Here is a 27171-nt window from a genome sequence, read left to right as displayed (position 1 = left end):
TCTTGAAGGTTTCAAGGACTCTTTGATACTCTCACTCAAGGAATGTACTCTCATATATTGCTTGCATCAGTAGTTGTAGTTCAATATTAGTGCGGGTTTGATGCATTGTACGTAAGTAGGTGTAAATACCTAGGTGTAGGCTTTTTACTTACTCCATTCGCTCAGCGACACAAAATGACCTCGGACACAAGACAGCGCCATTTTTCTCGATTCTGTGCGACTTCTCGCCAATTGTGGACTCGAAGTTCGCGCAGATTTGCCTCCACCATGTTGCTCCAGAGATACCTGGGACATCCGGGTGAATATCCCAAGCAATAAAATTTGATGGCAAGACTGAAAACGCTGGTGCAGAAAGTCAAAATAGTCATATACTATTTTTTTTTTGGAAACATCTCTTAGCTATAGACCTCGGGCAATAACTAATATTAAAATATTAAATAATTTAATCATTGAAAAAAAAAATAAAGGCCCAATTTTTCATTCAGGTGGGTTGTCCGGAACCCAGTTATTCTTGTTTAATACCGCATAACTCTAAAACTATACAAGATATCAAATTAGTTTTTAGTTCACTATAATACCATATCAATAAAGAACCCTTTAAAATATTACTTGCTTACTAACTCTTTAATAAACCCCCTTATTATGCGTAAAGAAATTTGTCCGGCAAAATAATCTTTATTACCGCGGACAAATTTCATCGACGTTTATTGGCTAAGTTTGACTTCGTACGCCCCCCGCCTCCTGCGCACTTTGAGAGTCAGTTGTGCCGCGGCTCTCAACCCCAAGAAGACGTCGATGTGATACCGAATAGATCCGCTACACACGTGATTAATGTCATTTCGATGTACGGGGACAAAAAAAATATCATTCCGGAGTTTGCTATATCTTTTTTGTTTCATATTTGTTATTTTTCAAATATTTACAGATCGTGTATTTTGTACTTGTGAGTTTAAATGTTGCGATAGTTAATGAATGTGGGATTTAGTTATTTTTTTATAATTTTATTTCACCTCAGTTTATCATTCCACCAATTTCATTCCGGTGATTTCGGTGTAGTAAAATGGCTTTAATACCCACCAGAATGAAAATAACACCGGAATGATATCAAAAGTAGGTGGAGCAACAATTCAAAATTTCCTTCTTGCTACTCTTATGAATAAAAGCAGTTTTCTCATTAGATTTTGAAGAATTGCTACTCTTATGAATAAAAGCAGTTTTCTCATTAGATTTTGAAGAATAAACAGAGCCTTTACGAGTTAGTGTGGAGAAAAATATTATTTTAGCACATCCAATCGCCTTGACGGATCCAAACAACTTGACCGGTTCAACCATGTGAAGTTCTTTCTTTCCATTATAAAGTTCGATTCATACGTATTATTTTAACTTATATTGACACTAACATTAAAGTTACCAAGTCTAAAGTTACCACACTTCCACGGCACCTTATTAATTCTTGCAATCTCAACTAGATATTAAGTTTGTGTCATTGTATGCAGTATCTGAACTGAACTTGAGGCTTATTCTGACTGAATAATTTGTTTTGTTTATAGGTATCAACCTATTCCTATATCTGCCTGGCAGACGAACTCTCGAGCGTCGGCGTCTAGTCGACTCTATGGCTGCTGCTCGCCGCGACGTTGGCGCAACTACTCAGCAAAGCCATTTTCTATAGCGCTGGCTAGACGCCGACGCGACGCTTAAAAAACGCTCGTGTGTGTTCTTACTGCCCATGGACATATGCAACACCATAGGCACCAGGGTGACAAGTGCATTACCGGTCTTTAGACTGCATTTCCACCAGAGATGTGCGAGAATGCGTAGAAAGGGATGTATTTGTTTAGAACCCGTAGAAAATTGCCGACCAGAGCTGCACCGAGCGAGGATAGGTAAATTAAGTGATTCTAGTGATGGCTTGTTTGTTAAGACAAACACATCGCTACGCATTCTTCTTGCACATCTTTGGTGGAAACGCAGACTTAAGATGTGAGTACGCCGCTCCCTTCAAGGTTCTAAGGTCGTATCGGTCCGGAAATATTGGGGGTGACAGTTCATCTCCTTTTTATATCACCATGAGTCGAGTTATCAGATATCCCACGTGCACCAATATGTACGAGCGAGATGCTCAACACGACGACAAAGAAACCAGTCAAGATTAGGTACATTAAATTGGATTACATTAGAGTTGCCTGGGGCATCGTCCCCAGAACGCTTGCTGCATTTCCCCGTTGGATTGCCAGACTTAGCCGCTGAGCGAAATATTCCCCCGCACGAAGGTCGCCGGACACCCACACAAGTTTGTGAGAAATTTCTTTCACGACTTGTTTGGTGTCCGATTACAATTTAATTTGATTTTCATTTCGTTTCACAGGCACCAATTATATCAAAACAATATCTGAACCGTAACAAGGAGCATTCCATGGGCTATCCCGTACAGACGCGTTTTATTTCTTATGTCGCGACTTCTTTTTAGGCGTTTAAAGCAGGCGATTATTTTCCTGTGCATATATTTGACCGTTTGTCTCAGAAAAGGAAACTCTCGTACCTGCAAATCTTCACAAAATTCGCGTGTGTACGGGACGATAGACAATTACATGGAATGCTCCAAAAATGAATTGTAATTTCATTTCATCAGTTTACGACGATTGGTTGCTACGATAACGGGTCGTATCAAAACAAGATGAATTTTTTTATCAATGATTAAGCAGAATTGGCTTCACGGAACTAAACTTATACCACACTGAGATTGCATTGCAACTTGCGAGCTTAGTTACAAAAGAAAGAAGTAAGGTATAAGACTCAGGTACGCAAATAAACTTATGACTTTCGCCATATTGCAAACCGTCTAGGACTTGAATTGTTAAGCTATTTAGAGTTTTCCGTACAGTGAGCTACAAAATTACATTTACAGAATTAAATTTTTGTCTTATATATCCTTGACATTGTTTAATTCATTTTTAGTTTATACTGATCCTCGATTTTTATACTTGGACATGACTTTGCATATTTTGTATTTACCTATTTATATTGAAAATGAAAATGAAATATTTATTTCCTTATGAAGTAAAGGTTTACAATTTGGCATAAGTGGTTGGAGCTTCCTTTTAGGTAAATGAACCTGTATCAGGATGCCCCGCTCCTCCATAACATATTATGTTATGTTTTTGTTAATATTGCCTGTTTTTCACAATATTTGCACGCCTGCATGCAGACTGAATGCACGGATTTCTTTTATTGTAACACCTTCTAAACTGTGCAAATAAATTCTTTGAATCTTTGTATCTTTCATGCGGTCCAGAGGGAGTGCCCCTCCTGAGGTGCCCCTGCCCATAGATGAGAACAGTATTCTACTGGTGGGCGCACCTGTGCTTTATAAAGCTGTAGGCGGTGGGCCGGTGTGAAATACTGTTTCGATCTGTTGAGCACACCGAGCTCTTTTGAGGCTAATTTAGCCTTACTTCCACAATTTTATTGCTTCAGCACTTAGTGCCCAACCATTGTAAAAACAGACTCCCTCAAAATACTAGTTATAAAGTCGTAATAAACTGACATAAACCCGCTTCATAGTCCCCCACATAGGCAGTTAAACTATAATGTTTGTAGTTACATACGAATTGCGGTAAAACCGTCGATTACCTCCGTACGATTCAGCATTTTAAAGCATTACTGAAAAATGTCATCACTTTTTAGAATCTTCTGTTTAGTAAGAAGGTGCAGGCGCTTCAGGATGCATAATATTTAATATAAAATAGCCAATGTTTGTAGTCTTTCATTTGGCGGATTTAACAACAGGAGTCGACTTAAAGAGCTTACCCCTCCGTCGAAAACCTCGGCCAATGGTCATATATATTGTGTGGACTGACGTTCATCTGATATACATTTAACGTGCCCTCCCCCGCAAAAATTGGCAGACTGTTTTGTACAGAAAATTATAAACAAGGCGTCTCCATGTGTGAAATCCTCCAAAGTCTGGCCAGTCATTAACGCTATTAGAAAACACGTCACAATCTCCTGCTACTGCTACATATGATGTAGATATTATAAAAAAGTTTAAGAAACGATAAAATAACTCAGTAAATGTACCCAAATAAGCACTGCTAAGTTTTACTCACCTCCAGTTTCTTCAGACAGAAAAGTCATTACCTACTAAACCTAAGAACAAGGTTAATGGTTGGAAGTAGTATAAAGATGAAAATGTACAGTTTTCTCATTCCTTGAATTGTAACCACAACGCCCTTCGCACATAGACAATAGGGTAGTTTAATGAGAGCGCTAGTAGTCAGTTACTCCATCTTATAATAAATTTTTAAGGGGGCTCCCATACAGCAAACGTGATTTTTTTACCGTTTTTATAGATAATCGTACCTTCACACTTAGCCGGTTTTTAATATTAAGCTGTTAACTATCAATTAAATATTAAAAATACTGTAAAGTTACTCTTAAATGTTTCACGATCGGTGTCCTTACTAAATGCTACATCTACCGTGTCAGTGACGAGTGTACGGTGAACCACGGCGCCAGACTGCGCTAATTCAAGTTTACAGTATTCGCCATAAATTGCGGCTGACTGTACAATGACGACTATTTGTAACCGTGCGTTTGGTGAGAACGTTAATTCGTGTGGGGTTTTTGGTTTTACCCGAGTTTCATCAATTTTAGTTGGAACTTAAGAGGAAAGGAGACGGCCGCTTTTCCATTCAAACGAAGTGCCTATTTTCCTCTCTAGATATTCACTACGTGGAAAATATTTTTACATAATATGATGTAAATTAACCATAACTATGCCTCTACGTTTGACTTTTTTAGAATTTAGATTATTGTAAAAATAAAGACCAAAAAAAACCGATTTCTTACAAATGTTGAAATGCTTCTCACTCTTATAATAATTAATAATTCAAAAAAAATGCGGTGGTTGATATACAACAAATTGTGTCAAAATATTTTCAATAATGTTAATGTCCAGAGAGGAAAATGAGGACTTCCTTTGTTTGAAAAGGCGATTTCGTACTGGTCCTCCATTTTCGTCTTAAGTTGTGGCTCTTTTGACATTAATCAGTACAGTATGTGCAGAAATTCCTAGGATTGATGCTTTATGAGAATACAAGGGTATTTAAGAAAGCAGAATGGTATGCTGTCACTATGCTTTGCCGCGGTGGCGAACAAAAACAATCGGTTTTTGAAAAAGCGTTCTGACAAATGAAACAACGTACAAAATTATTTGGAATAGTGTTAGGCAGCCTTTCGTCACAATACTTTAACTGTTTCAAAAAGGCATTTATCTATCATCGTAAGTCCCGCATACTTTGTTTGTAGAAATATAGTAACTCTTATAGAAAAAGAAAACAAAAAGCTCTGGTAAGTAGCCTAGCGTTACGAAAAAGCGCTTGGTAGCCTAGCAGTAAGAATATGCGACTTTCAATCCGGAGGTCGCGGGTTCAAGCCACGTTTCATATCAAAGAGTTTTTCGGAACATATGTACGATGTATCATTTGATATTTACTAGTCGCTTTTCGGTGAAGGAAAACATCGTGAGGAAACCTGACTAATCCCAATAAGGCCTAGTTTGCCCTCTGGGTCAGATGGGACTCGCTTTTGTAAAAACTAGTGCCTACGCCAATTCTTGGAATTAGTTACCAAACGGACCCCAGGCTCCCATGAACCAAACGATGTTCCAAATTTTAAAATACCAAAATATCAAACAGCATAATATATCATTAGGTTAGGTAAGTAAATAAACATGTTAAAAAACCCTCTCTAAAGTAAATACCAAACAATGATACCCCAACTAAGCACCCGCCTTTGTCCGGATACAATATGCCATGTACAATTCAAGGTACATCCCTCATTACACATTTTGACAGCCTCCCCATATCACAACGTGAATATTTAAGCGTCTATACTAGAGATGCCACGGATATTCGGTAACTATTCGGTATTCGACTTATTCGGCAACTTAAATAATATCCATAGGTATATTGATTTTAAGCCAACACGATTTTCGTTCATAGTTTTAAAACGAATACGGGACTTCATCTCGTAAACTTACGTTTATTAAAATTTAATTTAAAATTAAAATTTATTTATTTCAAGCTATTTGGCTCATATTTGTACAATATTCAAACAAACACACACATTATAATAGAAATAGACATTATTATATTTAGACGACCGGTTTGGCCTAGTGGGTAGTGACCCTGCCTACGAAGCTGATGGTCCCGGGTTCAAATCCTGGTAAGGGCATTTATTCGTGTGATGAGCATGGATATTTGTTCCTGAGTCATGGATGTTTTCTATGTATTTAAGTATTTATAAATATTTATATATTATATATATCGTTTTCTAAGTACCCTCAACACAAGCCTTATTGAGCTTACTGTGGGACTTAGTCAATTTGTGTAAGAATGTCCTATAATATTATTATATGGCCTGACGTTTCGAACGTGACGTTACGCTCGTGGTCACAGGCAGACTGGCGAGAAATTGTATCAACATCTTGCTGCGCGGCTTTTGCGAACTACCCGCACTTGATCTTGATTATTCACTTTGCTTTTTTATTAATAATATCCAATAGGGATTGCCCGCGTAGCCAACCTGCCAATTGTTAACGCTCCGTTGTGTAGCGTATAGATAGTCGTCTCTATCTATGACTGTTCCATATTAGTGCGACAGTGACAATTGCGTTTCGTTCGCTACGGAGCGTTAACGATTGGCATATTGGCTACGCGGGTACACCTATCTACTTATTAAAAAAAAAACACAATATACTGTACATCATTATTATTGACTGGGATTGCATCGGTACATTTTGACAGCCTCGAAGTGTAGAAAATATACATTACCTACCTAACCCTTTGTCAGCCATTTCATGCTGCTTAGGTGCCCATCAATAAGTCAAGAAGAAACAACAAAAACGCCATTTTATTGAGACAATTATACTGAATTAGATAATTCCTGCAGTAACGCTGTCGGCAGATTTTTTACATTTGTGGCAGCAATGCAGTAAGTAGCAGTGTCGCTCTGCAATACTGCAGTCTCCATCCGAACGGTACCATCGCCGAAAGTGTGGCTGAAATTTCGGTATTAGGCCACAACCGCTAATTGCAGCTCTACGCCCCGATTCGAAGTTTAAAATTCGTCATATATTAGGTTTTTGTTTGAAGACACATTAGTGATGTTTAGGTTGCGCCCGCGGCACCCGTTATGACAAAGCTTGATTCAAACTTTAAGATACGTTAAATATTAGTGTCAAAAGTGTAAACCTTCCCTTTAAGTGAAGTTCGGAATCAGACTGCACCAGCATTACTGCTGCAGTATTGCAGCGTGACATTACTGCCAAATGAATAGCTGTCGCAAATGTCAAATTCGATGTTGCTGTCCGAATTTTTGACGGTTGCTGCAGAAATAGAGTCGGTAGCAATATTGCGCTGCAATACTCAACCGACTGCATTGCTCTTCCGCTAGGTTATCAATGCTTATCAACGCTTCGGCCGAAAGCGTGGCCGAATATTCGGTATTAAGCCAAAACCATTGGTACCTACCCAACTCGTAGCATCTCTAGTCTCTTCTGTCAAACCGGGTGCCGCGGGCGCGACCTAAATCTTCCCTTATTAATGAGATAAGTTTTAATTGTGAGCCTTTGTTCTGCGAAACGCTTTTTTGGTTGAAAGTGTGAATTGTTTTTGCGTATCATTACCCATATCGAAACAATAGAGTGTGGGGAATACGTTAAAAAGAGAAGTCAAAACAAAAGGTCGATTATTTTTTTGTATATTGTATAAAGGCATTATGTTATTTTGGGTTAAAAATGAGAACTAATTTGCACGTACCAAAAGGAGGTTAATTAAATATATGTAGAAAATAAGTGTGTGTATTTGTGAATGAAAACATTGTAGATTAATTTTGGTATTTTTATTGAAAATTAAAACTTCTTTACTAAATCTCTATTATAAATTGGCAAAGGTGGATTACCAGTTTAGTTTTCTAGATTTTGGGGTTAATTTCATAATAAAAGTTGTTTGGTATAACCTTCTTTTTTTTCATAACCTCCATCATAACCTACTTATACACCGTATTTTTTTTTAATTCTGTTAACTTTAGGGTATGGGTATGTACGTTTTATGGAAACTAAATGGCATAGTTAATAAAAAATAAAAATAAAAAAAAACATTTTTGTAAAATTATTTTAATGTTGCATATAGCGTTGTTGTAATACGGGCATTACATTTAATCCAACCAAACAATTGAAGACTGTGAAATATCAATGTAATATATCAATGTACAGCGATCGTCCGAGATAGTACGTACGTTTAGTAGCAAATATATAAACTCATACTAAACATTAACGAATATGTAAATATGCTAATGCAAGTGTAAGCTCGTAAGGAACTCATAAGATAAAAATATATTATTGATTATCTCCGAAATGGAGTAAATTAGAATACCGGTGTCTTTGAGAAAGCTACTTAATTTAAGCTCAGGAATGCACACTTGAAATTCCTAGGGGATATTTGATTTCCGTTAATTTCAAGTAGTAAAGGTTTCAGGCAAAGGTCAAAAATAACAAAATCACCCAAATAAATACATGCTAAGAATCAGGATCAAGACACACGTAACCCTTAATGACCCAATCACCGACCCTCTTAGCTTAACAGAATTGATCGATCCACTTAAGGTCTGCCCAGCCTTTTCAATCCTTGACTAAGGGTGTCGAAAGTTACCTTTCAATTTGTAAATTTCACATTTACATTGTCTTGGGTAAAGAAACAAGAAAAATGTTGATTTTGGTCTAGTAAATAATGAGAATATTTTTCAATACTTAGATTGCTTATTGTCTCATCTGTACCTATATATAAATTGTTTCTAAAGAAAACTTTGATTTTATTTTGCGTAGGTATGTCTTTTGCGCAAAGTTAGCAGTTTGTTGAAAACTAGTGCGCGTCTAAATTATTTAAAACAATTATTACAAATTAAAATATGTATAATATTTTAGGCTAACTTGTTAATCATGAATCTAGACTCATATATTCAAATACAAGTTAATGGAATGGACTTTAAATTATCGTGTGTCACGCTAACATCAAACTAATTGTATAATTTATCTGACGTATTTATTTTACTTCACTTAAACTTTATTTAACTATTACTTAGTCCTTAGAATCTCTCAAACATGTGGCGCCTGTGATTAAAAATACTATCTCATGTATTTTTTAATGAAATTAGTTTCAATTTTGGAATACTTACTTCATTTCTCGAGGTCCTTGTTCAATAACCCTGTTAATTTTTTTATCACATTTCGCCACAGGTTTATCGCAACTATTACACAAAAGAACACGGATTCCTACCTTATGAACCGTATGAAACATTGTATTAAATTTCCCTCAATTTTCCATATAACTGCACCAAAAAACCATTCAACGTTCATTACCCTCCATTGGATTGGTTCCAAGTACTCACAATCAGCGGAATGAGGTTAAAACGACTGAAACACACTTGCCAATCGATCGTTCCTTATCGCAACTCTATATCTCAGCTAATTACCAACTCGCAATAACTACCTTAAGTAAAAGACTTTAGGTTTGATTTTGGAGTGTAAATATGCGTAAGATGCGACTTGTGGAGAGTAATGTATAATGGCGTTGCTTTCATTAAGTGCTGCTATGTCAAACAAACGCATTATTTCGTATAAAGATGCTATCAGTCGCGGGATCTCGGCAGTAACGCAGAGATACGCACATTACAAAATAATGTTACACACTGGGAGATAATGCAGTGAACGAAATTATTCCATGGAATGAGTAAGTAAGCGCTAAGGATATTTTTCCAAGTAGGGAAAGCGCTAAGGAATGAAGTTGAATTATTGTTGAGTTGCAAATGTAAACAGGATGCGTGCTTTTGCGATATTTCTTGGTTTAAAAATGTAAAACAATTTTCTAAAAAAGTTTTATAACAAACTCAACTAGGATTGTTTATGCCACAGTTCAACACGTGAATGTACATTTCATTTGCAATTATGTAAAATTATCACGGATTCGGATTGGAAAAATTTCATAAGTAATTTAAAGGAATTGGTTACCATCTTAAAGAGTAGAAACTTATACTTGCAATTTACTTGAATAGAATAGAAATGGTTTTTCATGGCAAAAATATACAGATAGAAAGAGGAACAAAAATAAACTTATATATAACATTAAAACGTATAATATTACATTTGACGACCGGTCTGGCCTAGTGAGTAGTGACCCTGCCTATGAAGCCGATGGTCCGGGGTTCAAATCCTGGTAAGGGCATTTATTCGTGTGATGAGCATGGATATTTGTTCCTGAGTCATGGGTGTTTTCTATATTTAAGTATTTATAAATATGTATGTATTATATATATATCGTTGTCTAAGTACCCTCAACACAAGCCTTATTGAGCTTACTGTGGGACTTAGTCAATTTATGTAATAATGTCCTATAATATTTATTTATTTATTTATTACATTACATGACACATATTAGCCACGAAATGGTTTCGACTCAGCATGGTGTCGGCCTGGATGGGCCAACGCTGGTCTTCCGCCGGGGCCATAAACGAGTGAAGCACGGAAAGTACCCAAATAAAATAAAAAAAGGAATAATAAACAATAGCAATAAAACAAACAAATTAGAAAGAAATAAATAGCAGATCACAGTTAAATAATATGCAAATAAAAATAATAATAATAATGTGGCGAGCTGTTGGGGATTAACGACCCCACGGACCCGAGTACTCCCAAGAGTCGGTCAGGGTCTCCGTCTCCGGCGTGTCTTCGTCGGTCGGAGTGGACCCCAAGGGGACCCGCAGGACTCTCAGCTTTGGCTTGCCTTCATTGGCCGTCCAGAGAGGAGTCGTTAGAGAAATGCCAGGGGTGGAAGTGAAAACTTGCATAAGACGCGGCTTGGCACAGTGGCTGTTATCAGCCACTGGGTAGAAGCGGCGTACACCTCTCGACACCCCTGAGCCGCTCACACCGGTGTTGCTCCTGGTCGTCTTCACGATGGCATTTTCAGGGGCCCATCTAGTGGGCGGCGAGTCACCGCCTGCCTCGATAACTAGTGAAAACATTGTTATGGCAGGTGTCCGGACGTCTTTGCAATGACCCAGTCTCATTGTCCTCCCAAACTTCAATCCATATACCGTTATATTGTTCACTTTTACTACAATAGTCCCAATGCCTGCTGCGACCGGTTCATGGGTGTCTATTGTTGCGCCTGTGAACGGGTTCCAGCAGGCGTTCTACATGACATTAAAGCTCTCCAAAGACCTCTACGTGGTGGATTTATATCCCCACGCAAGCCTATCAAAAGACCGGGATTTATAGGCCCGTGAAATCGAAGGAGATACAATAATAATAAAAAAATAAAAGAAATGATGGCGATAAAAACTGCAACGCGAACGCGACTAAATTTGACATAAATGTCGAGCAGCTGGCGCTATCTGCTACAACACAGCACGGATTAAGACGCGTTGAGCATTGTTGAGCAAAAACAACAAAACAAGGGCCGTAGTTTGCATGTTATGTTGCAACGGTTTATAGGTGAAATTAATACATATTAGCTACAATTAGTAAAGTACGATATCACATATTGATAACTATGATAAAAACTACGCAAATCAATAAAAATGAGTACTTGCTTATTTTTATTTCAGTAATGTCAAAAATCAAAATCTTTATCCTTCCCATTGCAAGGTCGCACACAATCGTCTTACTTCCCTGTATGAATATTAATGGTCGCTATTTGACGCCCGACATTGACAAATGCGCCTTTCCCCGCTAACTGGTTACACCGTGATATTCTGTGACTGTCATACGCTAAGATATCGCTGCAATATCACGGATAACCGTTGACTTGTTATCAAAAACGTCACATTATTATGAAAATATGACGTTTATAATGACATCCACACTTTGACACGTCAAAATCGACGTACTCTATGTAATAATCCGATAGTCCTAAATATCGAATCAAATATTAAGAAGCATCGTGTGCTGTAAATCACAGACCGAATGTGTTAATTTTTTTAAATATTCTTCTTTGTGATATTCTTTTGTGAAATGTATTTTGCATTAATAAAGTCAAAACCTCTATCCTCCGAAGCCCTGTGTCGCACACAATCGTCTTACCTCCCTTTACGAATGTTAATGGTCGCTATTTGACGCCCGACATTGACAAATACGCGCCTTTCCCCGCTAACTGGTTAACCCGTGATATCACAGTGATATCCTGTGACTGGGGTATCCGTTGGCTTGTTATCTATTCTCAACTTCTATTTGAGTAAAGGGCCTGTTATGAAGGATTGCCGAGGATTCCGGTTTTAGAAAATAGCGTGGGTGTTTGTTCAGATTTATATTCTAACAGAAAAATATGATTTTTATTACATTTAGGTGTACAAAATATCTATTTTTAGGAAATATGAGGCTTTTGCAGACAAGATTCTGCATTCCAACTTTTAGGTAGTCTGGAGGGGGCTGATGTGGCGGCGACTCTAGCTATCCTCCATAGGTAACCTTTTACTAGCATTCTGGCTACTGCGATATTTTTATGATAGGTATCAATGTCATGTATATAAAACCTGTTAAAGTCTGTGCGGAGAGAGAAGAATCGTGGAAAGTATTGGGCTCAATACATTCCACGACTCTTCTCTTTTGGAACAGACTCTATCATTCTTTGTATTTCTTTAATGTGTGTATTTCTTTGGAGATTGATCGGATACTCCACCGAACACTGTCAATGATCGTAATATGATAAGATTCATATACTAGCCTTGTCTTATCCAACCTCCATATTGGCAGAATCATCAATACCCTGATTGAGCCATAACATGAAAAATTTATTGATTTCTTTAATGTTGAAATATAAGTAATTAATTGAGGATTTATATCAAACCTTTCAACTTAATTGAGAGTCTCCACAAGTGTATAAATATTAAACTGGGCACTACCGTTTTACTGATATTATAAGTAAAAAGAGTCAACTCACAACTTAAAAAACTCAATGTCTACGTTGCTCTAAGTAAAGAACCCCTAGTGTAAATTTATTCGATAGCGTGACGTGACGTACGCGTTTACGTTAAGTCTCATTTTGTATGGGATTTAGAAACAGCGCGCCAAGCGGGACGTTTTGGAAACTCAAGATCCCACACAAAATGAGTCTTAACGCAAACGCGTACGTCACGTTTCGCTATCGAATAAATGTACACTAGGGGTACAGTAAACAGGTAGTACCTAAACATCAATTTGTAAGTGTTCTGGAAGTAGGCTTCACCTATAATTGAATATTCTACCCATTCGCGAAAATCTCGGCGCTAATAAATATAATACACCGTTTACCTTAAGCAAAGACCAATATTACGAATTTCACAGTAATAAATACTTCAAACAAAATGTACTTAACTTCCAAAGTTTATTTCCCTCGTAAACCCATGTTAATATTCACTTAGTAAGTATACGAACGAATAGGCCTTTGATGCTACCTACTGACATAGACTTAATCTTCTGAAGCTCTTATTCCATTTGCTTTTAAATACCGAGACATATTCAATAACGAATAGTTTTTACAGGTTGCGAAGTTGGATTTTTTTGATTGAAGTTCCTTTCGAACAGTTGGCGGATGGGTTAGGCGAAAAAAGTGTAAGATTTTTTCATCACGACTCGTCTTATGCGTTAGTGGCGCGGTTGGCAATCAGCCGATTTTTAACAACGACGATCCGGGTTCGAACCCTGGGGACTTACAGTGAAAATCGAAATTCGCAAATTGCGGGGATCTTTCTCTTTTACTTTCACTAAGACGTCACTAGAGTGAAAGAGAAAAATGCCCGCAATTGACGAACTTCGGTTTTGGCGGTAGGCCCCCTGGATGTGTATGCAGATAGTACTTTTATGTTTTTAGGGTTCCGTACCCAAAAGGTAAAATGGGACCCTATTACTAAGACTCCGCTGTCCGTCCGTCTGTCCGTCTATCACCAGAACCATAAACCGTGATAGTTAGACAGTTGAAATTTTCACAGATGGTGTATTTCTGTTGCCGCTGTAACAACAAATACTAAAAACAGAATAATATAAGTATTTAAGTGGGTCTCCCATATAACAAACATTATTTTTGCCGTTTTTTTGTGTAATGGTACGAAATCCTTCGTGCGCGAGTCCGACTCGCCAGTTGGCGAGCTTTTTTTGGCCAGTTTTTTGCACTTCAATTTCATATTTTTGATTGAGTAAGTGAGTGTGCAGTTCGAGCGAAGCGTATCAATTTCAGCTTGTACAAAATAGTTTTCTATGTTTGGTTGTTCTCCTTGCCTGTAAGTCTCATTTCAGAACTGATTTGTGAAATTTTGTGAGCAGATTCGATAATTATTATATTGTCGATTAAGTTTTTGGTTTTGTTTTTATTTGTTGACCAATAATATAATACGTTTAACAATAATAATAAACTTACTCTTGCATTTTTTGTGGTGAGCGTAAAACCAGTGTAAGTCTAAGTTAGTTGTTCCATTGAGTCCAAAATCTGACGGCTTTGTATTCTTGAACCCTGTGACTTCAAGCCCTGTGCTGCCTGCCTTTAAGACGGCAAAATCCAATACGACTGAACCTTCACCCGCTGCTGAGAAGCTCGGTACTGTGTCGGTATGCTGCCAAACCCAAGATCACGCAAGTTCTCAAGGGCAATCCTGTTGTCACCAACGTAGCATATACTGGGCTACCGGTAGCATCACTTGCACCTGCTAATCCATCTCCTTTTCCGTGGCCTACTCGTACGTGCAGCGGTAGGTCGCTTAAAAATAGACGTGCAGATCGGAGCTGGAGGATGATTGTAGGTGCAAGTGGTGGCCTGAAGATATTTTCTACAATTTCGTATGTTGTTTGGTTTCAAAACCTAAATTTACGATCAGATTGATTCCTAAACGTTTGTTTTTCTTTTTAGTTTTTATAGTTGCCCAATTTCATAGCAGATGTCGCTTTTCTATCGGCTGCTTCATGCTATTAGGATTTTTCTACAGCCTCTTGTAAGGTAAATTTGATTTCTGAATAAATAAGTTCCTAGGGTAAGAGGGATAGGACCAAATTTGCCCGACTCACATTTGTATGTAAAAAAAAAAATTATAAATGAGTTTTAAGTTATCAAGTGAAGTGTTTATACAAAAGGTAGGAAGTGCAGTGCAGTGCAGTGTAGTGAGTGAACATTGGTCCTTCGAGCCTGATAATCTTGAGTACAGTGACAGTGAAAATCTGAAGTGTTTGATTGCAAAAAGGTAGGAAATACAGTGCAGTGCAGTGTACTGAGTGAATGAAACTCTTAATTATTTCTCATTTATCGCTTTGCTTTTTTTTAATAATTTAAAACATATAAACTCGTGTCTTAAGCTGGTTTCCTAAAGACGATTTGAAAAAATCGTTTATTGGTCACAATCATTGTGTTACAAATTGAGAAAGGGTTGGGACCTCCTAGTAAGTATATCAATACTTGTGACAGGAGACCCCGCTCTTCCAGCAGCAAGTTAAGGTTATATTAAACCAATACAATGCACGTTAATTATGTAGGTACAGAAAGTAATGAATTAAATTATAATTTGGCTTAAGTAATAGTTAAGTTAACAGATTAAAGCAATGTAATAATCTCAGAGTAAAGGGGAAATAATTATTTTAGAATATAGCATAAAGTTTTTAACATTAAGAAAATATGTTAACTATGTTAAACTATGTTAATATTGTGTGTGAGTGTATGTGGGTGTGAGTGTTTCGTGTTAGTTCGTCTGTATTAGTGAGTGTGTGTGTGTGAGAGAAAGAATGTTTATGATAAATACATTTGTGATTAGATTATATGATGATTTGAATTTATGTATATTACCTAGCATTAGAATGTAATAATAACTCTGTTTGCTCATAGTTTAAATTATTTACTTATATAAAGATAAGAGAATAGGAACCTATCCTTTGATCCAAAACACGCTTTATATTTCATTGCGAAATCTCGAGGTATTAGAGTCTAACATAGTTAATCTTGCCTGGTTATCAAAAAGAAAAATTGAGCCTCAAAACAGACGCAGTAAGTGAAGGAAATGATATAGGTACAGGTAATGACTCAAGTATGGTGCTGTAATGATGCTGGGTTCATTTCCCGGCGGGAGCCAAATTTGGGGTATTCTCGACGGGTATTCTCATTATAATAACAGGTTATGAATTTGATCTCAATTCGTGACAATGATCTGACAAAATGATTTTTGTTTAATATATAATCAATAGAAATCATTACACAAAAAACTTAAATAAAACACTATTATTACAAAAAAAAACAAAAAAAAAACAAGCACCACTATATAAACACAAACTTAAAATTATTTAACTAACGTAAAGCCCGTCCTGTGACATGCCTTGTCCAAAAGTCCCCATCACACTCGCAGCGTTGCCACGCTGTATGGCGATGGAGACCTGTTGGACAAGCCAAGACCCAGAACGGGGATCGTTCCCCCTCTCCCTTAGCCGCCGACCCAGTTCCCTGAACAACAGAAACGTCACTTTTGACACTGTCAGATCATATGCATTACAAATCAAGAGCAAATTCAGAACCTGTTTTAACAATAGCCTGATAAGCCTTAAACAATTTTTACAAGTATCATATTTTAAGTAAGCAAGAAAGAACGTATATACACCGTGGACCCATATAACCCGACAGATTTTTAAAGTGTATTCTTGACCGCATTTAGAGACAAAATGTCATACTTACAAAATTTTCTGAATTCAGTCTTGTTTTAGACATAATGACAATTCTTGTTAAAAATTGTCTCTGTAATAACTCAGTGAAAAATGTCGTTTTGGCTGTGATGCTGCCACTATGTGACTTGCTTAGGGTAGGTATGTCTAATTCCTACTGACAAAAACTTTAAAGTTTCAAACAATACTCGCTAAATGTAATGTAAGAAATAAAAAAATACTTTACTTATTCGTTGCAATATTTTTTACCAAGATATAAAAAGAAATAACGTGTCGTGTGTGATTTAACTCCTCATGTAAATAGTTATGTAAATATTTCTATGCCCTATGGAATATGCTGACCTTCTACTAACCAACATATTATGTGTTATATTCTTGGAAATAAAGTATTGAATTGAATTGAAAAAAAACACGCACATAATTTTATTTTTGCTGAATATGAACAAAAAGTATAATTTAACATATTTTGCTGCATGTTTAAAATCTGTTGGGTTATATGGGCCCACGGTGTATAGTTAAGTTTTGTTTTGTTTTTTTATTATTATAATAAATGAAAAATACAATAACATAATTGAATATAAGCCAAAATCATTACTTATTTGATTCGATTTCAGGTAGGTAGGTATATGATTTCAGCAGTTATGTATGTTTACTTGTATTCATTATTATAAACGTACTCGTACCAGGTCGTAGCTTAGAAGCTATTTTTACGAAATAAATAAACATAGTTTCAGTAAAATTATCAAACTGTTTACCAACCCAAAAAGTAGACTAATTGCCATTACAAAAAGGGTTAGAAAAACGTAAGCGTTTAGGTTTCTATGCATACTCGTATAACTACTAATAAAAAAAATTATCAAATTCATTCAAGAACAAGCATTTATTTTAACCAGCTGCGTCTGCTATTGTGCCTCCAACGTGGACGATCACTGGCTAGATTCTTCCATGTAGTTGGGCTCTGATGAGCTTTCAGATGCCGCTTTAATACATCATAGAACATAAAACATTCCTTCATTTGAAATGACGATCACCACACTAGTTGCTTGTATCCCTAATTCAAATAATATGTTGTAGTTTATTGTACCTACTAATTCAGTACTAGTATAAAAGCGGCGTACCCGCCCACTTTCGTCATATCGTTTTACGTTACTTACGCGTAAACATTTCGTGTATACAATACGAGAAAGAATTTTGTTTAGATTTATACAATTTGTTATAGGTATTTTTTTTTCGCATTTGATTTGTTCGTTTTGCGCGCACCAATAAATGCCTAATGACTAACAAATAAATGAATATTATGACGCCTTAATGCGGTTTTGTACTAGCATTTTATACGAGCGTACGCGTACGCGCGTGTTAGCTCGTATAGACCAAATGTAGGGAAAAGCAACGCGCGTGTAAGCTCGTAATAAAAAGCAAATGTAGGGAAATGTAACACGCGCGTAAGCTCGTATCACGGAAATGATCGTAATACGCGCTGAAAAGGTCGCTAGTCCCGTCCTTATGACACTCGCAGTGCACTTTACGCGCACCAATTAGCGCAAGCAATTTGTTAAGCATGAAAACCGTTATATAAATTAAATTCTGTATACCTACCGCACCATTTGCTGCCGCGGAGTGAAGTAATTCTATTCTTGACGAGATCATGGCCTTTATGTATTTGATACACTCACACTTTCAGCACACACTCACAGTTTAAGGTGTCTATTTAGACCCAGTAGTCCAACATTTTTATAATCCTCGTTCGAAATTCAAAATTTCGAACACATTTGCTCTTCGGCGACGGTCCGACCCGGCGCGCACCTTCTATCGCGTCGTCACTTGTTTTTACCCGAGACCCACTCATTTTTTTGTTCGAAATTGAACTACACGGTATAAACGATGTACACTGCTTAAGGGGCCCACTGATTAACAGTCCGTCGGACGGTTTCGGCCTGTCAGTTCTTCGGAACTGTCAACTTTTTGTTCTAACTGACAGGCCGATACCGTCCGGCGGACTGTTGAATCTGTGGGTGTGTGTGTGTGGGTGTGTGTGGGAAGGATTACAGCGAGGCCATTGTGTATGAAATACATACTACTACGCTACATTATGTATGACTATTTTAAATTTCATGATTCGTTCACATCAGGGAACAATGGTATTCCGGACATTTTGGAGGCATGCGCGGCACCGAAGCCCTTTTGACGCTTTAAAGAAATGTAAAGGGTATGCTTCATTATTATTATGTGAAAAATTTATTGAATACAATTACTTATTCTGTGCTGATGTTCCACAATGGCCTCTGTTAATGTAACCTATTTCTCGAGAAGCAAACATGAGAGTTGGGGTTCTATTAAAGCCTAAAGGGTGTCACCGGGGATTGGGATTACAAGTGTGGATGTATACGTTTAAGAGATTAACACGGTATGTTTTAGGTGTTAGTTGAATTCTTGAGTGCTTGGTCCAAGTTACGAGCGGAAAAGTTTTGGATTGCGACGAGCGCTGGAGGCCTGAAAAAACTGGATTCATATTTAAGAGGGAAGATTTTTCCATGAAGTTCCATTACGGGAGAAAACAGTTTCCACTAACTAAATCTTAACAAATTACTTTGATTTTGATGTGGATCGCTTCAGCATAATATATTATTATAAGTTTTTAGGTTTTGCTTTAAAAAAAAATTGGTTTAGTAAATTTTGAAAAAAAAAGGAAAATCCTATAAACCTACTTTTTCATTGTGTCAATGACATACTAAAAATCATGGAGAATGGAAAGTATTTAGAAGTGGAAAAACGTTTTATCTTTTTGTATGGACGATCACGTGGTATACTTCCCTCTTAAGGTGACGTTCAGATGTCAACTGCAACTGCATTAGTGATGCGGTGTCGTTGTTGCCAACGCTGTATCTGTCCATTTCCTTGACAAAACTCCGCAGTGTACGAAATCGTATCAGCATGATTATCTCGTAAATGTTATTTCGTATTCGCATTGAATCGATGATCTTTGCTTTTCCTTTGTATTTGTATTTGCTTGTCCTGGGTCAATAAAAGTAGCTCAGTGTGGAGAGTAGAATCGAGTCCTGCATTTAAATCATATAATGATGAATTTGTCACAAATACGGTTGAAAAAAAAATACACCTCCATACTTAAAGCGTTATTCAAAAACGCGTTATAGGCCTGAATAGGCTACGAATCGTTTGTCTTTATCTGTCATTTTGACTCATGTTTTTGTAAATAAGGGATAACATATAATTTAACTGAATCACTTTCGTAAAGTTTTAACAAAGTTTTAATAAGGGGGTCAGTTTCCTTCAATTATTCTACGATATCGGACGCTTGTAAGTCGTAACTTGAACCGACGCCAATTTCTCTCGCTTTGATCTGCGCGGTAGAGATTACAGCCCCGTGATCCACCGAGGCCATCCGGGCGGGAAATCTGTGCATCCAGAATATCCACATCAAATTCCCAGCTCAAGGCCCACCGCACATAAATAAAATATAAACACGTTCAAGTGCACCCTGAAATAAATGCCACACACTAGGTAAATAAAGGTGACCAATAGGGCTAAGATGGTCGGCTATTTATCATTTGTCACCATGCCTTCTAACAAGTATGTAAGTGTGAATGTGACGGGCATAGTGACAAACGATAAAAATGGAACCATGCCGCCACTGCAGGACTGCTTTGGAGTGCCGTAAGCTTTTTACCAAGGAACCCAAATATTTTGTAACGGATTTTCGCGAAAAGTTTTGCATAGTATTGTCAAAATAAAGTGTACCCATTATTTGTAACCAATCTCGATTTTTTTACAGAGAAAATTTCTAAATGGTCCAACTGCGTTGGGATTTCGTAATCTGGCACTTCGGGGGGTTCAAAATGATTATTTTTGGAAAAAATTGAAAGTATGGAGTGTGTGCATAAACGTCATATTTTGATTGAAATTTGACATTTATGCTGACACTACCACACATTGTCATTGCAAAGTCTTAACTCAGTTGGCATGAGGCTTCTTTAAGAAAGTGCAAAAGAAGGTCTAGTTTAAGCTGTAAGTACTAAAGTAGCCTAAACATTACAACTATATTTATCCCTCCGACGTCTGACTTTCAATCTGGAGGTCGTGGGTTCAACTCCTGGCTCGTACCAATGAGTTCTTCGGAACTTATTTTCGGAATATCATTTGATATTTACCACTAGCTTTTCGGTGAAAGAAAACATCGTGAGGAAACCTGCATACATCCGCGAAGAAATTCAAAGGTGCCTGGGTCTTCTAAGTGAAGTCCCCAACCCGCATTGGGCCAGCGTGGGGACTTCTCAGCCCAAGCCATCTCGCGATTGAGAGGAGGCCTGTGCCCAGCAGTGGGAAGTATGTAGGCTTATTATTTATCTCCCCACAAAACTGCTGTTCGAAAGCGGACACAAATAATTATTTACACACAAAAATCCATCGTTAAAAATTCATAACGTATTCAAACAGTAACAGTATTTTCACCGTAAAATTATTAAATCACCCGAAACAAAAACGTTAGAATCACGCGAAAACAAACAGAACACACGCAGTAAATTATCGAATTAACCACCCTTGTATAATAACACGTTAAACCCCTTATTTATGTACGGTCGCGTTTACAGTAGTAGATTGTGTCACAAGAGAGCAAAGTAACATATTTACGGTGAGGACGTACATTGAATCCTGAACGAAGCAGCGTATGTATAGTAGAATAACGAGAGTAGCGAGGGATTCTATAATTGAATCCTGAGTGTAGTGAAAGATTTAAGTGTAACGCCCTAACGCCCAAAGTGGAATTATTTGCTCTCATGTAATACATACTGCTTGTCACATCACCCATCACCCATGAGGAAATTTTTATGTTTCAAAATATCGTTTAAGCTTAAAAAATAGTATGCAAAAAATGTCTTTGAACAGAAAAATTACACTTAAATCCCTCCTAGCGGGGAAGAAAAGTGCCTATGTTATTCGGGTTATTCCTTCTAGAAGAGAATAACAAGCTACTTTCCGAATAAGTAGATATATCCACGACTTTATTGCCAGTATTTTATATATAAATCAATAAAGCCGACAAAGTCGTACAATAAAATCTAATTTTTTTTTGTTTTTTAGGGTACCTCCCCTTTACGTAAGGTGGGGGTGAAATTTTTTTTTGCTTCATCATTACAGTGTGGTGTATCGTTGGAGTCTTTCAAAACTAATAGGGGTCTTCAACAAACATTTTTTTATAAAATGAATATGTTCGGAGATAATCGCTCCGAAAGAAAAAAAATGTGTCCCCTCCTCTAACTTTTGAACCATAGGTCCAAAAATATGAAAAAAATCGTGGAAGTAGAGCTTATTATTGGAAAACTATAGCGGACATGATCTGTTTAGCTGTTTTTGAGTTATTACAAAAAGTTTACCCTTCATAGGTAGTTAAAAGACGTACAGTCAGCATCAAAAGTAACGGATGAAACAACGCGCCAAAAGTATCTGATATTCCGGATAACTTTTCATAATATAGATAAATTTCTAAAATTCACGCTCGAAAGTACATCTTTTACAGTCTGTGTTGCTCTATATTAAAGACATCACTTTTTGTTAAGCTGTTACAGAATGGTAGATACTTATGAAACCTTATTTGATCCGCTACTTTTGATGCTGACTGTACATCCACAGTTCATGCCTTGGTTAACACTCTATTATACTTTAAGCTCCATTTTAGCTTATGTGACGGAAAAGTTACTACGGAACCCGAAGTTTTGAAAGACCTTTCCAACGATATCCCACACTGTAGGGTTGAAGCAAAAAAAAATGTTCACCCCCACTTTACGTGTAGGGGAGGTACCCTAAAAAAATATTTAGATTTTATTGTACGAATTTGTCGGCTTTATTGACTTATATATTCATGCCAAATTTCAGCTTTCTAGCACCAACGACCACGGAGAAAAGCCTCGGACAGACAGACAGACGGACATGGCGAAACTATAAGGGTTCCTAGTTGACTACGGAACCCTAAAAACGGGTTAATCGCTTATTAAGTTTTCAATTTACTTCCGACGTTCTCTGTCCCGACGTCCCGTCCCGTCCTTTGTTATAAGTTAATAATGTGTAATAGTAGTTTATGTGACTGCTACATAATAAAAGGCATTAAAATACACGAGTGGTGGTTTAAGGATCACACGAGTGTTTTAATGCCTAATTATGTACAGTTACATGCTCGTACATTATTTTATCTACACACATATTTTAAACTTTCTATGATATATTCACTAACCCAAATTACAGCCAACGTTGGGGCATCGTTGCTATCTTGGCGGAACTCGCGGATATGTGGTGGCATCACCGAAATATTTTTATCGCTCGTTTTACACGTTAATTTTTGCTATAGTTACTTTAAAAACAACAAAACATATTCATTTTATACTTAAAACTAATTAAAATATTAACTGTACGTCAAATGGCGGTACTTAAATAAAACTTTTTTCACGCATGTCAAGCATTCGTAGTTCTTTTTATTTATTCAGAGACAAACTCGAGTCGGGGCCTATTTCCGTATCATTCGATACAAACTAACATGCGAGATATGTCAAAATTGTTTGCGATTGACATTTCATTTCGAACAAAAAGTCATCTCGACTATTCTCGAATGATATTAGAATAGAGGCCAAATAGAATTGTTTTTTTTTTTAGAGATGTTCCAATTTTGAATGTCATAACCAAATCTATTTTGACGTAGTTACGAAGCAATTACAACATTATCACTGATAAGAAATTTGGTGTTAAAAAACAGTTTATCGTAATATTGGCCATTATTTACGGATTTTCAAGGCATCATAGAGGGTTTATGATATGTGTGTACATAAAAATCGTTAAAGATTAAATCAGTGTTTGTTATCTAGTTTGGCACAAATCTAACCAAAGGTAACCGCGGGCCGGATAGGCCACATTGAACCACGGTCCACTGTTACATTACTATTATCGGGATTCGACGGCCGTAAACAGAGTAATTACAATAGATATCCGAGTACGGGCGAATCATGGAGGCCAATTCAAACATTATTTTTTATCCTAAAATACTCCGACGGTGCCAAACAAGCATACGGTCCGCCTAATGGTAAGCAGTCTCCGTAGCAGCCAGCAACTCCAGAGGAGTTACATGCGCGTTGCCGACCCTAACACTCCGCACCCTCGTTGAACTCTGGCAAACTTACTCAACGGATGATAGTAAGATGGCGCTCGATCCCCGAACAATGCTTATAAGATCAGTCAAGGCATTGTCAAAAATAACGGTTGAAGAAATGTCACTTTTGACAGTGACAGATAAAAAAAGTATCTTATAAGCTGTGTTCTAACTGGGCCGAAGGTCACTTTACACTAGCCGGAACTTCGCTCTCGAACGAATAGCGATGTGAACACATCATCAGGGTTCCGTTGCAATACGATGCGGCTCACCACACGCGTTGCGGGCCGCTAATATCCAGGATTTTATAAAATTCCGGATAATTACGTTTGCGGATTGGAAAATGAATGGTTAAACTATACGTAAATCGATTCGGCGTTGCGGTAGCAAAGTGGTAAAATAAATAAATGAGTACCGTAAATTGTGCCTACTTTGCCCCGAAATCTGCTCCAAAATTCGAAATTTAATTAAAATATTAAAATTATTACATTATGTTGGGTATGTTGATGTTGCGGATGGAACTTATTATTGTATAAAAATCAATGCAGTAGCTAAACGCAGCCGTCGGGCTCGGCTAGTATTCGGAGACTTTTCAAAAGCACCAATAGGAGCGCTCCACATATTTTCTAACGCGGCCAATTAGAAGCATCTAAATTTAAACCACTTTTTGTACTGATCATATATTGCAATCACTCTTTCATCATCCTCCATACTATCGACACCCACTTTCTACATTTAACCGTTTTGGCAAGAACCCTTCTAAACCAGTACCTTTTGGAAGATTATACTTCACTTTATTATCAATCGAAGTTTTATTTGAGTCGTCGAGATCCTGATCTGCACGGCGGCTACAGTTGATATACCTATTTAAAGTAGACCATTACTACTATCATGTTCTAATATGTAAATGAGGTTGTGATATAGTTTTTCTTTACGTTATTGTCAAACCTCGAAGCTCATACTGACATATTTAGGGTACTTCATGTTATATTCGCAAAATAAAACCACAAATTACAAAAAAAAGGTAAGCGAGCCAAAATCATGTCCATAATACTCCATAATAGGTTGTAATTGGTACAATTGGTACGCTAAGTCCACCTGATTCATCATTCTTATCTTCAGTTAAAGTTAAAGCCGGTCGCACACAGTAGCTTTTTGTCTTCTTCTTCGCGTTGTCCCGGCTTTTTGCCACGGCTGGGAGCCTGGGGTCCGCTCGACAATGAATCCCAAACAGTCGCGTCCCGGCAGTGGAGCAGAGCGGACGCGCCCACTCTGCTCCGTTGAGCAGCTCTGCCACGGAGCAGCGCGGTGCTCTAAGTGCGCCAATTCTGCTCCGCGTGCGCCAATATTGCTCCAAGTGCTCCGAAATCGTGCTCCAAATTCGTGCTCCGCGCTCCGGCTTTCGCCAAAGTAGTTGTGCTCCAAATTTGTGCTCCACGTGCGATTGCCGCGATCAGTGAACTCATAGTGCTCCAACATGCGCCACTATAACATAACTCCTGTGGAAAGTGCAATATCAGTGATAGAGACACTGTTTTTTTTTGTGTATGAGTGATCCTTAGTGAGTTTTCAAGATGCCCATCACACACTCCCCCGTGCACACGCGATCACGCAGTCAGGCCGCAGAAGGCCCAGAAGATGAGGACTTCGATCCTCCCACCCGATCAAGAACAAGCTCATACAGCTCAACAACCAAAATCACAGCGACACAACAAAAAGGTGACCTTACTCCCGAGACTAATCGAGACTCAGACTCAAGTACACAAGCCTCGCTGGAAGACCTACACGAGCATACCGACATGATGAAATACTTTGAGAAGGTAACTTATTGGTGTGACATAATAACCTCCACCCTATTACCAGGGAAAAAATCCAACCAACGGAGCGTCACCAGAGAAGCAAAAGAAAAGGTACTCAGCACAGTAAACTCCATCAAATCACTCGCCTGTCAGGTCCGAAAGAACAACACACTGAGAGCACCCTCATCGGATACACTCCAAAATAGCAAAAAACTACCGCCTATGCCTATCAACCCAGAGAGACATGATAAAACTATAAGCAGCTTTCAAGAAGAAACAATCATCACACTCATACAAAACACTATAGAAACTGAATTCAAAAAGATTAAGGACAACTGGACAAATTGTACAGTAAGTGGCACTACACGACAAGGTGGAAACGGACGATCATACGCCACTGCAGCAAGCACAGAGTCCCATCCCAGAGACATCACTCGCACTATTACACCACCGGACATCCCTGCAAATAAACCGGCTCTTATACTCACTGCTAAAGCCACAGTCAACAGCCCCGTTGAGACCCTGGAGATGTGGAAGAAGAGCGTCTCGTTCAGAAACACCACCTTCGCCCCTGCTAATACAAAACACGTGTCAAATTATTATTTGGTACGCGTCGAATTTGATACACCAGAACAGCGCGACGGGGCAATCTCTATGACGAACGACTTAAATTGCGAGGTCATCGCCGAAAAGTCCAAATCCCTTTCGCCCATGATTATCCTAAAGGGAGTATCGGAGAACACTAAATCAGACCAGCTAGCGAACGTTATTATCGGACAGAATACCGAACTCGCCGCAGTCATCAAAGAAGACCGAGACTTCACTTTACACTTTCTGAGAGCTAACAGAAACCCAAGACTGTACAACGCAGTTTTCAAGACAACACCCGAAATCTTCAAGACAATAATCAAAATTGCTAAATTAAATGTAGACCACCAGAAAGTGTATGTAGGCGAATACATACCGCTACTACAATGTTACCAGTGCCTACAGATTGGACACACCCGCAAACGATGCACTAAAAATGACACTGCCACTTGCTCTCACTGCGCAGCCACTGGACACGACTACAAGCACTGCCCAGTAAAAGATGACTATGACCGAATCAAATGCTACAACTGCGCCTCTCACGCCGCCAAAAACAATCTACAGATCAACACTAAGCATAGTGCTACTTCGGCCACTTGCCCTTACATATGCTGTATGTCTACAAAAATAAGAGGAAAAATCAATTATGGCTAATAAGCTACAAGAAGAAGCAATACGCTCAAAACAGGAATCTATAATCTGCCTACTAATGAACGAATAACTTATGTTACTTCGCCCCCTACCCCCAAACCCCCCTTTTTTTCCACATTCTCCTATCACCTTTTCACTTACATACACATATTAGGTACTATTCACCACAAAAACAATTCTACAACATAAATACACCACACTAAATCATTCATTCATTCGTGCACTACCTGTTCTAAAAACTTACTGTTCTTTATATCCTG

Source organism: Cydia pomonella, chromosome 8 (assembly GCF_033807575.1).
Source record: "Cydia pomonella isolate Wapato2018A chromosome 8, ilCydPomo1, whole genome shotgun sequence".
In the NCBI taxonomy this organism is placed as follows: domain Eukaryota; kingdom Metazoa; phylum Arthropoda; class Insecta; order Lepidoptera; family Tortricidae; genus Cydia; species Cydia pomonella.
The sequence above is the reverse complement of the archived record's forward strand: the minus strand, read 5'-3'. Positions refer to the sequence as shown.